The 14,245-nt window shown below is 43.6% G+C and overlaps 1 protein-coding gene across 1 annotated transcript in view; it reads right to left on the bottom strand.

The window, feature by feature from the left end:
* SLC16A1 (solute carrier family 16 member 1) overlaps nucleotides 1–12,307 on the bottom strand; it is a 67,655-nt gene extending 55,348 nt beyond the window's left edge. Inside the window, exon 1 of the mRNA XM_089676730.1 lies at nucleotides 12,191–12,307. The gene's annotated coding sequence lies outside the window, so the exon portion shown is untranslated. The remainder of the gene's footprint in view (nucleotides 1–12,190) is intronic.
* Nucleotides 12,308–14,245: the final 1,938 nt, after the last annotated feature.

The following is a 14,245-nucleotide window of genomic DNA, read 5'->3' as shown; positions in this document are numbered from 1 at the left end:
GCTGTTAACAGATTGTTTTCTATTGCATCATTGGTCATTATAGGTATACTAAAGATAAAAGTTTCCACATAGCGCTACAAGAGGACAGCCTGGTATGCAGGAGTTCCGTGACATTGGTAGAGAACAGTCTATATAGTAAAAAATTATGGAGGGAAAAAAAGTTCAAGAAAATCACTATTTAGTGGAAATTTATCAGTGAAAACATACATAGGTTGTGACAAAGTCCATTCTCACTCACTTAAAAGAGAAGTTCTCCTTCGGGAACATGTCACACCTGTTTTTAGGGTGTAAGATGTTCCAGCTCCTGCAGCAGTTCAACGAACGGAGCCCTGTGTGGCAGTACAGGGAGAAGATCCCCATTTTACCTGTCACTTTTTGACAAGAGCGTGGCCGAGTAGGACTCCGCTCTTATGGCTGCGCAGAACTCTGAATGAATCAAATACAAGTACCAACAGCCTGCGGTAGTTCATTGATTCTTCCGGGCAGACAGATTACACCAACAGGAGTCCTGCATGGTACCATTGATCGCTGATCACTGGCGCAATGCTTTCTAGGCTGTAAAAAAAAATAAATAAATATCTATAAATAAATATAAATAAAGTTCAGTTTTTACCTGGCAAAAATGTGCATTTGTTTTTTGTTTTCTTTTTAAGAAGCTTAGCCTTTAAAAATTGCATTCAGAACAGAGAACAGTCCAGTGTGAACAAACAGCCAAATACAACTGACATGCAAATTTCACCGAGCAACAAAAGTCTCAATGGGCCAAACCATAGTACCACTGCTACTTGTTATACAAAGGAGAACAGACATTCTTTCTCATCACTTGGCTGATCATCATGCTACAAAGCACTGTGTATAGGAAGTTAAGTTTACAGTTTAAACTCTAGTTTCCAAATTAAAAGGAATAAAATATATCACATCGGTTAATTTGGTATTACCAGGACAGGCAAGTGTTACCTTACCAATTCCTGTCACCATCTTAAAATGTTACTGAACTCATGACTCTGCATTCACTAAATCTGGTCTCTCAGTACACAACATGGAAATGTATATAGCAGTCTCTGGGCGAGCACTGGTTAATCTTATAGGAGTTTTTATTCTCCTCTGACTGTCCTATTAGGCTGCATAACCACTGACCCTCTATCTGGACAGTGCTGACTGGCCCTGTAACCATCACATGCACCCTCCCAAAACAAACTCCAGCCATACACACGAAACTGAGCATGTGCAGAGTGACTCCTAGAGCTCTGTACTATCAGCAGATGGATTGGGGACAGTAGAAGGGGAGGATCATAGAAAACAGGATCAAAGTCTTTTTATACAATGTGGAAAATTAATCCCTTAGGTTCAAGAGTGAGTATAACAAGCATGCTTTACTGCATACACAGACCAATTTTACTGTTGTGGGTTTAGTAACACTAAAGTAAATGAGCAAAAATCTTTTTTTCTAGTTTTCGATAGAGTGGAGCTGAATTAGAACACCTAATTAGGTTTTTTTATTGCAGTCAGTGCCCCCCATTACAGAGATTCACCCTATTTGTCCTGTTTATCACTTCCATTGAAAGTGAAAATAAAGAACACCCCAAATTTTGGGTTGTCCCCAAAAAAGCAACAAAAGGGAAATTTTTTCCTGGGGTCCCCAAGGAATTCCCTTAATTTGTAGGGATTCTCCAATTTCCTGTTTTGGCTATGGACAGGAAGTGAAGGTAAATCTCCCCAATGGGACACAGATTGCCAAAAATAGACACAGGGTTATAACCCTCCCTTACAATATCCAAAATGGAAAAAGTTTTACCTATAGTTCTACTTGAAAGCAAGCATGCACATAACATAGGTGCAGCACTATCTAAACACCTCTACCACAGAGCACAGGCAGAAATACCAGTCCACCAATGTCCTCGGCAGAAATGTACTTCCAACCAGGTGATCAATTTAATAGCAGTACAATATCATTGAAAAATAGAAACCTTGCAAGACACATTATGGCAAAGACCAAGTAACACTGCCTCATAAGACTGAGGACAGAATACCCTGCATGCAGTTCTACAACTGTAAAAATACCAGAGTTTACATGCACACATATATGGGTAGAATTCCCCGAGTGCAAAACATCCGCATTCAGGAATGATAAAGACATGTAAGCAAACACAAATACTGACATTTGCCGGTCTATACCCAATTACTGCACATTCTGTCAATAGTCCTATGGGCTGTAATGTCCCAGTGTCTTAGGACCCAATCCTTAGACACTATGGGCACAGAAGTTGAGGCATACATGCCCTGTCAATACAGGCGTATTTTAGGCTGAATGCTCATACGCCTGTATTTACATCTGAGGGCACGTTAATTGAAGGCAAAAGTGGGCAGGTGTTGCAGACACACCAATACCTAGGGTCTGCCAACTAAAGACCATGCAGCATCTCATGAGGAACTGAACGTAGATCTCCAGCTATTGGTGAAGTTTGAATAGTTTGCTCAGACCAAGCTGGTCCAAACAAACCATCACCTTCACAGATGCAGCGACTGTGATGTATAAACTGCATGTAGCCTCAGCTACATACAGTACACAGCACTGATCAGGCTGTGGGATGGGGATTTCACACAAGATACATAGGTTGACACCTGCCTACGCCACAGGATGTTGTGTGTTCATTTTCAGGGTACTTGCATAGTTACAACCAACCTTATTTATGTATTGCCTTTAACCACTTCCCGACCGGCCGTTGCATATAAACGGCCGGATGGTGGCACTGCAGGGTCGGGTGGCCGTCTATAAACGGCCTCCCCGCACCCTGGGAGCGCGCAGCACCGCGATCCGGTGCCCGCTGTGTCCTCCGGACACAGTGAAACACCGATCGTCGGACGGGACCTCTGTACGAGGTCCCGATCATGTGATCACTGATTGGCCAATCAGTGATCACATGCAAAGTAGTAAGCAAGATGTCACTTGTGACATCATTGCTTACTACGTGTGAAATCTGAATGATCACAGAGGTCACATGGTACAAGCCTATTCACAACAGGCTTGTACCATGTGACAAGCTGTGACCAATCACAGCTCAGTCAGTACTTCTCAATGAGTGCATGAATGCACACAGAGAGAAAGAGAAATGATTGCTTTTACATCCTATATGGGTGTAAAAGCAATGTGTAAAAAAAAAAAAAAAAAAAAATCTTCATCACCCCCCACAAGTAGTACAGTGTCACCATGGTGACACTGTACTGCTAGGGTGACAGTATGTAAAAAAATAAAAAAAATTAAAAATATAAAATAAAATAAAAATGTAAAAAAAAAAAAGTGTTTAAAAATTATAATTTTTGTTATAAACTAAACTAATTTGGATTTTTTTTTTTTACTAAAAAGATAACGGAATAAATTCTGGCAAAGATTTATGATGAAATATTATTTATTTGCAAAATTTTATTAAAAAAAACTTTCAAAATTTTTGGACTTTCATTTACATAGCAAAAAAAATAAAAATCCCAGCGGTGAATAAATACCACCAAAATAAAGCTTTATCCGTTTCAAAAAAATGGTAAAAAATTCATTTGGGTACAGCGTTGCATGACCGCGTAATTGTCATTCAAAGCGTGATAGCGCTGAAAGCTGAAAATTGCCCTGGTCAGGAAGGGGGTAAAAGTGTCCAGTCTTGAAGTGGTTAAAGACAACAAATCCTGGCCTCCTGAGTATAGCACAAACTCTCTCAACCTTTTCAATAAAGAGGAACCCCTGAGACAACATTCCAGTCTCAGGGAACCCCTGCAAAATATTCCTATATCTACAACTCAGGACACATTAGTGTGAATGTCAATGGGAAGAATTACCCCCCCTTTCAGACAGCTAAAAAAGAAATACCTACAGCTGCGGGTATGAATAAGCCCTTAAAGAGGTTATAAAGGCTGAAGGGTTTTTTTAACCTTCATGCATGAACATAAAAACCTTCAGTGTTCAGGTCCCCATGATACTTACCTCAGCCCGACCCAGCAATGTGCATGACCATTGGCTTTCTACCTCCTCATTGGCTGAAACATAGAAGCAGGCAGCCATTGGCTCCCACTGTCAATCACAGCCAGTGCTTAGTAAGCAGGTGTGGGGGTCGAGCAGCACTATCTTATGGACACAGATGCAGCTCGGGAGCGAGCCCACACAAGTGCCCCCAGAGAAAGCAGATTGGAAGAGGAGCCAGAAGAGTTGTCAAGGGACCAAAGAGGAGAATCAGGGCTGCTCTATGCAAAACGGCTGCACAGTGCGGTAAGTATGACATGCTCAGATTTCTCTCTTTTTTTTAACCTTTAGTAACACTTTACCAGACAAAGGATGTTTGGGGCTGTACAGACCACACAGAAAAGCTGAGCAGAACTGTGTTCTATTAAAGTGTCACTAAAGATAAATGTTTTGGAGTGGAGAGGATTAGGCAGTCCAGTCAGGTTTTTTTTGCTGCCTGTGCCCCATTAGGGAGATTCACCCTCTCTATGCATCCTGTTTACAGTCATCACTGAATGCGAAAGAAAATCACAAATTCTGGGTTGACGTTAGAAGGGTAATAGAGTAAATCTTACGATGGAGACACCTTTGTTAGCTTTGGTGATACCCAAGGATTATATCACTTTCTGCCCACTTCCGGTTTTGGATACAGGACAGGAAGCAAAGGGAAACCTCTGCAGTGGGAAACAAATGGAAAACAAAAAAACAACCTGGCAAGTGTTTTAACTCTCCCTTCCTTTATATAAAATGGCCTTAGTGACCCTTAATTTTAATGTATATCGCACGTACTTTGGGATTAGAAAGGAAAGTTGCACTAGAAATTTGTTATTCTTAACTACCTCCCATCCGGCCCTCGTATATAAACAGCCGGACGGTGGCAGTGCAGGGGCGGGTGGCCATTTATAAACGGCCTCCCCGCCCCCTGCTTGTGCAAGCTCCCTGGGAACGCGCAGCGCCGTGATCCAGTGCCTGCTGTGTCCTCTAGACACAGTGGAACACCGATCGTTGTATGGGACCTCTGTGTGAGGTCCCAATCATGCGATCACCGATTGGCCAATCAGTGATCACATGCAGAGTAGTAAGCAAGATGTCACTTCAGACATCATTGCTTACTACATGTGAAATCTGTGGATGATCACAGAGGTCACATGGTACAAGGCTATTCACAACAGCCTTGTACCATGTGACAAGCTGTGACCAATCACAGCTCAAACAGTATTTCTCAATGGCTGCAAGAATGCAGCCAAAGAGGAGAAATGATTGCTTTTACAGCCTTTATGGGTATAAAAGCAATCAGTGTAAAAAAAATCTTCATCACCCCCCACAAGTAGTACAGTTCACCATGGTGATGCTGTACTGCTACGGTGACAGTAAGTAAAAAAAAAATATTGAAATAAAAATGTAAAAAAAAAAAAAAAATTAAAAAATTATAATTTGGTTATAAACAAATTTGGGTATTTTTACTAAAAAGATCACTGACTAAATTTTGGCCAAGATTTATGATGAAATATTTGCAAAATTTTATAAGAAAAACACTTTCAAAATTTTTGGACTTTCATTTATATAGCCAAAAAAATAAAGATCCCAGCGGTGAATAAATACCACCAAAATAAAAACGGTCTAAAAAAAAGGTAAAAAATCCATATGGGTACAGTGTTGCATGACCGCGCAATTGTCATTCAAAATGTGAAAGCACTGAAAGCTGAAAATTGGCCTGGGCAGGAAGGGGGTAAAATTGTCCGGACTTAAAGTGGTAAAAAGAGGTTTGATAATATGGCCAGAGTAGGTCCTTAAATACACAGATCCATAGCTTACTTGTAGCCAACACAAGCATTATGAAACATACAGAGACCACTCCCTTCAGCAAGTCTGATAGTCATGTGTGTAGAACAACAGGACTGTTATCTACTTAAAACAGACAATCGTCTGTTCTATTTTCCACTTCAATAGACTGCCAGATCTCAGAAAGAATCATTTTCCTTTAAAAAAAGTAAAAAATGCTGCAGTATTGACTGCAGTTTGTGACTTTTTACGTTTTAGACAATAGAAAGCAAGTGGGGAAAAAAGCAAATTGACTATTTGGAGGTTTTCACAGTTCTGTTCAATTACCTCATAGCCATACCAAAATTTGTGGTTACGTGACATGGAGGGCATCAAGTTTTCATATTTCTTTACTGCAGCGTGTATGAGGGCCCAATCCTCTGCTTGGTGTGACTGGACACTTCCCACAGGGTTCAACAGTGGGTCCTGAAGACTACAATATGGTAGGACAATATCGAGGGGTGGAGGTGGACCTAGACTGCAGCGGTGAAACTTCCTCACAGAAGAGGAACCACAAACTGATAAAGAAAAAATTAAAAAAACAAAAACAAAAAGGGCTTGAACAAGGTGACATTTCCTATGATATAATTTGCATCACTGAAAGCAAGTTTTCCTTCACAAATGGGAAAGGCCACATGCATTTTACAGGTTACAGTTTAATGGCCGAATTTCGACACCCAAAAAAACCACAAAATGTGGTTAAAGGATAAGTTCGCCATTTATAAAAAAATATAAATGTGTGAGTTAGCGAGCGTACCCTATAAAGCTGCTGATGCACAAAAAAGGAACCACAAAGCCTTTCTAGGAATATAACATAAAAATGGGGTGTGCAGCGCTATACAAATAAAAACACACTGCCATAAATATGACAAAAAGTAGAAAAAGTCCTATAAACTGAATGATAAACAGTCCAAGGTAATATGATATCAGTCCAAAAAGGTATATTCCAGTGATGGAGTATAAATGACTTCAATCCAAATGGGTATATTTCAGCATCCTAACATGAAGGTGTAGAAAAATTGCCCACTCACCGGAAGTGCAATTTAATGTGCACATAGAAATTCCATGAAGCCGGAGGTCCCGTGAAGGTACAGCCTGATGATAAAAGGTATCCTCTGGTGGTAAATGGGGTGACTGCTGCCAGAGATGATTGTCTGGACCTATATTCCAAATCCTCCAGCCTGGGTGGACTCCTAAAATGCTGGGCTGAGATGTGGAGGCTCAGTGCCAGGTAATAGAGATGAAACCGCTCATGGTGTAGTATTATGAAATGTATTTATTGGGTATAAATCATTATGATAAACAGTAAACGTACAGGGTGATAGTAACCTATACAAATATAGTGTGAACGAGCTCTTGAATGCACTGACCAGTGGGTACAAATGATGGCCACCGGACTTCCTGATCCGGTGGCGTGACGTCAAGGCGTGCAGAGGCCATCATTTTTATCCACTGGTCAGTGCATTCAAGAGCTCATTCACACTATATTTGTATAGGTTACTATCACCCTGTACGTTTACTGTTTATCATAATGATTTATACCCAATAAATACATTTCATAATACTACACCATGAGCGGTTTCATCTCTATTACCTGGCACTGAGCCTCCACATCTCAGCCCAGCATTTTAGGAGTCCACCCAGGCTGGAGGATTTGGGATATAGGTCCAGACCATCATCTCTGGCAGCCGTCACCCCATTTACCACCAGAGGATACCTTTATCATCAGGCTGTACCTTCATGGGACCTCCGGCTACATGGAATTTCTATGTGCACATTAAATTGCACTTCCGGTGAGTGGGCAATTTTTCTACACCTTCATGTTAGGATGCTGGAATATACCCATTTGGATTGAAGTCATTTATACTCCATCACTGGAATAAACCTTTTTGGACTGATATATTACCTCGGACTGTTTATCATTCAGTTTATAGGACTTTCTACTTTTTGTCATATTTATGACAGTGTGTTTTATTTGTATAGCGCTGCACACCCCATATTAAAAAATAAATGCACTTTTTGCAGGCAAAAAAAATGTGCATTTACTATCTTTTGTTTTGGAAGCCTTGAGAGCATTTCACCAGCAAATCGCTGGTGCCATACAGGACTCCTGCAGACCTGTCAGTGAATCTGTGTGCTCATACCTTGTCCAGGCAATTAACTACCACAACGCTCAACAGCACTGTGGTAGCTCATTGAGAACTATGTAGCTTCCCATTTGCAGAATATTGTGATAGAGTGACAAGGCCAAATGGGGAGAAGACTCCCTGCTGTCACAATGGAGGATCGGGTGCGGGCCTTTCGTAATAGGTTACACCCTGAATATGGATATAACGTGTTACAAAAGGTGAACTTATCCTTTATCAGCCACCTGCACCAATGAATTACAGGAAAGGTATAAGCCAGTACTTTTCCTAAAACAGATTGCCTGGGTTAGGAGATTGTATGCCCATACATTACGTATTCACATTCAGAGCTGCGTACAGCCGCATCCTGAAATTCATTTGTGCACACAACTGTAGACAACACATGTGGCTTTGTGGTATATGGCCCATTACATCTGTGTGCATGAACCCTTAGCACATGGCCTGGAAGAGTAGAAAGCACAGGAAAAGCGACCTTCAAGATGTAAAAAAAAAAAAAAAAAAAAAAAAATTCAAAGCAGAACTAAACCCATCAATTTAACAGCTTCAAATAGTTATATTCCCGGCATGCCGGGAACGCCAACTGTAACATTTGCTTTTGCTCTCAACCAAACCGTTAAGCCACCAAATAACCAGTGCCATAACAGATCACATGTACAGCACCGTGGTGGTTGCAGGTCAAACAGAGGCTAAGATGGCAGCTTCCTTGAATGAAAAGGATATGGAGGGTTTAGTTCCGCTTTAAAGAGGAACTATATTACCTTCACTGCACTGATACGGCGTCCAGGAGCTCTCTGCCGGCTGCCGCCCTCTTCAACTGGTCGTCTTTCAGTATAAATAAAATTTTTGCCCAGAGCTGTGCTTTAATGCAGTACAGCCACAATAGCTCTTTATTAAAAAGTATGCCTGTTCACTTTTTTGTCCTGAGTAAAGCTGCACTTTAAGAGGAGATTTGAGGGAGCAAATGAATATTTGAATAAGACCCACACAGTCCAGGCTGTTCTTCAGCAATTTTATTTTTACTTGTTGTTTGAGTTGGGCTGTAAGGAATATAGGAACATATTATTGCAGTAACAGTACAAAAGGATTAAAATGTGTATGAGCCTGTAGACTTTTAGAGCCATCTTGGGTTGGTCTTTTCCCAATTAAGTATACATGAATGGAATCTGAAGCGTCATAATTCAGACTTTGATGCCTATTGCTAGAAAGCCATTTTGTTCTATGAGGACTAAAATAGATTTTTGCAACAGCAGAGCATGCAAGATCTTGCCAGAACCGAGGTAAAAACAGGAAAAAGGGAACACTGTCAGCAAGATTGAGCCTGGATGACATTGTCAGAAAAAAAAAATGTAACTGCTAAAAATACAGTAAAAAGTCTAATGATCCAAAGGATTTATAAAGCATTGCTTCCAAGGTACTGTGACATCACGCCTTCTACACTGTTGCCAAGATACCAAGACGCCGTTCCATAAGGCAGGCAGCTAGCAGCACGCACACACTAGTGAATGCTATAAGTCATCATTAGTCATACCTCAGCTCTGAAAGGCAGAAGAGTAAAGATACTGAAAACCAGAGAGACGGGAAGTTAAATGAATGAAGTTTGTAAGAGCAAAAGAACTGTATAAAGACTGTTATACCAAGACAACTTTCAGTGACTGAATAAAAAGCACACAGCTAAAGTATCTCAAATGTCATAAACAAGCTGTGAAACAAATCAAAAGGAACAATATTGGTTTCATCTTCAGTAGTTCTACTTTACCAGCCAGCAAGTTCAAAGGATGACTGTCAAGGAGTACCAGTTAACAGATGTGAAAGTTACATTCTAACTCTACAAGTCTCATTCACGGATCACTCAGCCAATGTCAACCTTCTTTATCTCAGACAAAACCCAAGATGGATGAATAGTAAGTCATTTTTGCATTTTGGTTGAGATCCAAATAAAGCACCACTTCTACGGGCATTTAGCCATACAGTAGTACACTGGAATCACTGCTCCAGAACCGCTCTCCCCAGTACACACCGGCAGCTGAACAATATGCATTTCTTAGGGCTCGTTCACACTTGACTGTTTTACCAACGCTTGCCAAACGCCTCTATAGCGTTTGGCAAGCGTTGGTCCGGCCTTTGCGGAGCCTTTAACGCTCAGCAAACGCTGCATGTGCGGTTTAGCGGCAGCTGCTAGGCGTTTGCCGAGTGTTAAAAACGCCCCACAAACGCCTATAATGAAGTTTGAATGGTGTTACTGCTCCGCAAACGCCCCACAACCGCACACGCCGAACGGGCGTTTGCGGAGCGGCACCATAGACTAGAATAGGAGGCTTCAACGCCTCCTGACTTGACCAGAGGCGTCCATTTTGCCGCGACGCTAACGCTCTCATTAGAACACCATGTGCTGCAATGTGCAGAATTGTCAGAGGAGTTTGGGAAGCGGTAAAAACGCTTCCCAAAACGCCTCTCTGCCGCCTGCACACAACGCTAGTGTGAATGTAGCCTTACTGGTGTGAACAAACCTTTAACAACTGAATTATACACCTGGAACTGGTATGCAGATGAGGTCAGGTTGGGAGATCCAACTTCCCTCTGAGACCCCATTCACATGTGCACATCTTATGAATGAGCGGGTTTCTCATACTTTGCACGTTTACACAGCTTGAATGAGCCAAAGAACCTCCCACGCGTTTTTGGGCATTGAACTTCACACATTTCCAGGCCACGCTTGGGGTGTCATTAACGGCACCGTATGCAGGACTCTAAAACAAGTAAATGCAGCCTAACATCATTACCTGAAGGCTGAGCTTAATAGAACTTTATTCAAAAATGCCCATTTTCTGAAGGTCAATTATCTAATGATCAATGTCAAATTAATGTTAGTATTCAAAAGGAAGAAAATTTGGAAGAGCACGATGGACAATTTTTACATTCAGAAAAACTGTATGAATGAATCTACTAATTTTAGTAAATCTAAAACATTGAAAAGCTCCTAGGCCAGTTTCAGTAATCTTAGGACACTCAGCATCTGTATTGATCATTGAAATGTTTTGTTTAATGGGCAAGCTGAAGTACCAAATGTACAATTTCCCACTCAATACAGAGCACATGGCAGTGGTAGTAATAGATAAAGCCTACAGAAACCTCTCAACCAAAGGTATGTGGAAGCCTAGGTGCTCATCCAGAGGTTGCCAAGATGTCCATCATTGATGAACCTGATACCCTGTCTGATGGTGCCCAGATAGCCACCGCCCCCTGATGCCCAGATAAACACTGCCCCCGATGTGCCACCTGGTGCCCAGATAAACACTGCCCCCGATGTGCCACCTGGTGCCCAGATAAACACTGCCCCCGATGTGCCACCTAGTGCCCAGATAGCCACTGCCCCCGATGTGCCACCTGGTGCCCAGATAGCCACTGCCCCCGATGTGCCACCTGGTGCCCAGTTGGGCACAACCCCAAGACCCCTTGACGGTGCCCAGTTGGGCACAACACCAAGACTCCTTGACGGTGCCCAGTTGGGCACAACCCCAAGACCCCTTGACGGTGCCCAGTTGGGCACAACCCCAAGACCCCTTGACGGTGCCCAGTTGGGCACAACCCCAAGACCCCTTGACGGTGCCCAGTTAGCCATGACCCTGATCTCTTGCCCGACAGCACCCCCATAGTTGTGGCCCTGAGATCTTGCCTGACAGTAGCCCCAATCCCCCACTGAGAGGGTGCCCAGCTAGCAGTGGCCCCAATTCCCTGCCTGGTGGTACCCATGGCTGTGGCCCTAACACCACCCCTTTCCACTGAGCAGCAGCAGTACATAGAAGCCCTTCTCTCATTGACCACCAATGTGATATATCTAATGTACCATTATGTGTAGCTCTGCTCCCATCCCTGAAGATCTCTTGAAGGGTCACTCCACATTGAACAAAGCTGACCTAATCAATGACTTTCCCACAAGGTGCCCCCCCCCTTTAGCACAGTGGAGCAATGTGTGCCCTGTTTACCCGAGGACAGTCCCCTCAACAAAGCACCGACCACAGACCCGCCTACGTGGACTTCGCTCCCACCTATCCGCAGTGTCCTCCACAGAGCCCAGCTCACCCCATCACACGTGGGTAACACGCCGACCCCCGGCCCTCCCCTCACCCACAGAAGCGGCTGGAAAGAAGCTGAACAAAGAGAAAGGTAGAGAGCCGAAAACACAAGCGGCCCAGGCCGGCTATGGCGAGGAAACGAACACAGCGCACAGTCTGCTCACCTTTGGTCCCACAGGAGCCGAGAGGCGGAGAACGCAGCGCCGGCTAGAAGAGCAATGACCTGATCGCTGACTATCCGGCACTATTCACCTCAGAACGCGCTTGCTCCAGGACCGCCCCCTCCTAATAGCTCTGCAGGAGGCTGCTGCGTGTTGGGCACCGCCCCTTTCATTATCATAAAACAGCTAACCACTCTGCGGGAGGCTGCTGTGTGCTGGGCACCGCCCCCTTGGTACTACGCTAGTGGGTGTGTTCTGGACACCGCCCCCTTATTACTATGTAACATCTGCCGGGACTGAGCGTCATAGAATGTGATGGGTTTTCCCTGATGTGTCCTTTCATCATATTAGTAGAGTGGAGTTGAGGACCGAGTGCTGCTGCGTTCTCAATGCTGCATGGCACCGTCAGCCATTGAATGTGTCGGATGTGGCACATACACGGAGATCTCCATACATAATACATCAGTTCCAGGAAGACTGGAGCCGACGGGACCTATTTAAAGTGACTCTGCCATCACCTAAATGAATGATGCAAGGAAGAGAAGACTTCTAAAACTCAGCTAAATCTATTCCAGCTGCATAGAAACAACAGGTGTACAAAGTCCTAGAGGGCTGATTCAGGGATTGCCACTCCTCTGAAAAGCGATCCACACTCAGATCGCTTTTAAAGTGACTCTGCTATCACCTAAAGGAATGGTGCAAGGAAGCGAAGACTTCTAAAACTCAGCTAAATCTATTCCAGCTGCATAGAAACAACAGGCATACAAAGTCCTAGAGGGCTGATTCAGGGATTGCCACTCCTCTGAAAAGCGATCCACACTCAGATCGCTTTTAAAGTGACTCTACCATCACCTAAATGAATGGTGCAAGGAAGAGAAGACTTCTAAAACTCAGCTAAATTTATTCCAGCTGCATAGAAACAACAGGCATACAAAGTCCTAGAAAGCTGATTCAGTTATTGTCACTCCTCTGAAAAGCGATCCACACTCAGATCACCTTTCAGAGACATTTCTCAGGCAGTGAGGAGGCGATATGAATTTAAATCCCCACTACTGCAGCACTGCACTCAGACCCCATAAAACTGGATCAGTCTTGTTTGGTGGCAGCCAGGGCTGTGGATAAGGGGGTACCACCAGTCCTCATGTACGGGGCCCAGGTCAGCAGGAGGGCCCTGGCAGATGGGTGAATCAGATGTAGGCAGGGGGGTAATCAGGACAGCAGGGGGGGCAATTGCTAAAACTGATCCCCTGTATGTCTCTCTCTGTAGCAGTTGATAGCTGGCCTCTTCTCCTCTGGCTTTCAGCTGCTGCAGAGAGAGCCATACAGAGGATCGGTTCCAGTAATTGCATTCCCACCGCACCGATCTCCCTCTCTGTCCACCAAATATTTCCCCTGCTTCCCAGGCCCCCCTGTGTGCCCCCCAGTGCTGCCGCCTTGCCTCCTCTTCTTCCTACTTTCAGCTGCAAGCACTCAATAGGATCCATCAGGATGGAGAGTGAGAGAAGAATCCGGTAAATATGTTGCATTTATCAGCCCCTTCCTTGTTGAATTAACTCAATGAGTGATCGGTAGTGATCATTCACTGTGTTTATTCATAACTGAAGTATAGTACACTGTGGGGGTTTTCTTGGGAGGGGGCTGTCAGGTTGGCTGTATGGGGCCCCGTGGTTTCTAACAGCAGCCCTGGTGGCAGCAACTAGGGTTGCCACCTCATCCCTTTAAAATGGAACACATTTTACTTACACAAGGTCTGTGGCTGATTGAGGTAAGGCAACTAAACTCACATAGTGCCTTATCAGTAATTTAGCCTCAGAGGTGACAACCCTAGCAGCAACACGTGTCAAAAGTGACACACTGGTTCATTTCTGACATGTACAGAAAGCAGAGATTTGAAGATTGTGCCTTAGGGCTCATTTTATGTGCAGCATTTCTTTTTTCAGCAGATCGCTTTTTAGAGGCATTTGCAGGTAGCATAGAGGTAATATGTCACCTCCAGCAACAACCCACCACACCGCACCAAAACTGCATGCATTACACGCAGTTACAGAACGGCCTCAT

This window comes from Staurois parvus, unplaced genomic scaffold (genome assembly GCF_062004578.1).
Source record: "Staurois parvus isolate SC_StPar_1 unplaced genomic scaffold, SC_StPar_1.0 ptg000172l, whole genome shotgun sequence".
Lineage (NCBI taxonomy): Eukaryota > Metazoa > Chordata > Amphibia > Anura > Ranidae > Staurois > Staurois parvus.
This window is presented reverse-complemented; position numbering and strand designations above follow the sequence as displayed.